At 33.5% G+C, this 961-nt stretch overlaps 1 pseudogene; it reads right to left on the bottom strand.

The window, feature by feature from the left end:
* Nucleotides 1–553: 553 nt before the first annotated feature.
* On the bottom strand, nt 554–741 carry LOC121102643 (annotated as a pseudogene).
* Between the last annotated feature and the right edge of the window lie 220 nt (nt 742–961).

Here is a 961-nt window from a genome sequence, read left to right as displayed (position 1 = left end):
AACATTATAACAATATCAACTCTTCCAAACCATGAACATAGGCTATCCTTCCATTTATTGCTATCCTCTTCAGTTTTTTTCACCAATGTTTTTATGGTTTTCAGCGTGTAGATCGGTGAACTCCTTGGTTATTGTGTTGAGGTATATTCATTCTATACCTAATTTGTTGAGAGTTTGTATCATGGAAGGATATTAAATTTATTCAAGTGCTTTTTCTGCATCTATTGAGATCCTTCATTCCGTTAATTCAGTGTGTTATATTTATTGATTTGCACACATTGAACCACTTGATCATAGTGCATGATCCTTCTAATGTGCTTTGAATTCAGTTTGCTAGCATTTATTGAGAATATTTGCGTCTACGTTCATCAGAGATATTGGTCTATAATTTTCTTTTCTTGTATGTCCTTGTCTGGCTTTGCTATGAGAGCAATGCTGGGCTCATAAAATGTGTTTGGAAGTGATTCCTCCTATTCTATTTTTTGAAAAAGGTTGGGAAGGATTGACATTAATTCTCTAGGAGGGCATACATTTTTGATTGTCAGCTGTCAGTCTCTGTCAAGAATTTCTAATAATTCTAAACAGGGTCTCTGAAGTTAAGTTTTAGTATGAATTGGGTCATTCTTGAATTAATAACTGTAACTAAGGAGGTGGAATTCATTCATTAATTTCGTCATTCCTTTAGCAATAATCATGCCTCAGATAAACTCATTGGCTATGATACTGCTGCTGCACAAAGCTCATCATTTTGTCATTCATTAAAAAATATTTACAGCAACTATTATGTGTCAAACAATATTTTCAACTCTGGGAATATAGTAATGAGTAAAACAGATGACAGTTCCTGCTCTCATGGAATTTATATTCTGGTGAAGCCAGATGAATACTTAAAATGTACAGCATTGTAGATGGTGCTATGGTCATTAATAAAGTAAGAAAAAAAGGATAGGAAATACTGAGG

Source organism: Ursus maritimus, unplaced genomic scaffold, assembly GCF_017311325.1.
Source record: "Ursus maritimus isolate PB19 unplaced genomic scaffold, ASM1731132v1 scaffold_14, whole genome shotgun sequence".
In the NCBI taxonomy this organism is placed as follows: domain Eukaryota; kingdom Metazoa; phylum Chordata; class Mammalia; order Carnivora; family Ursidae; genus Ursus; species Ursus maritimus.
Note: the sequence above shows the minus strand (reverse complement) of the source record. Positions and strands in the feature narration are given on the sequence as shown.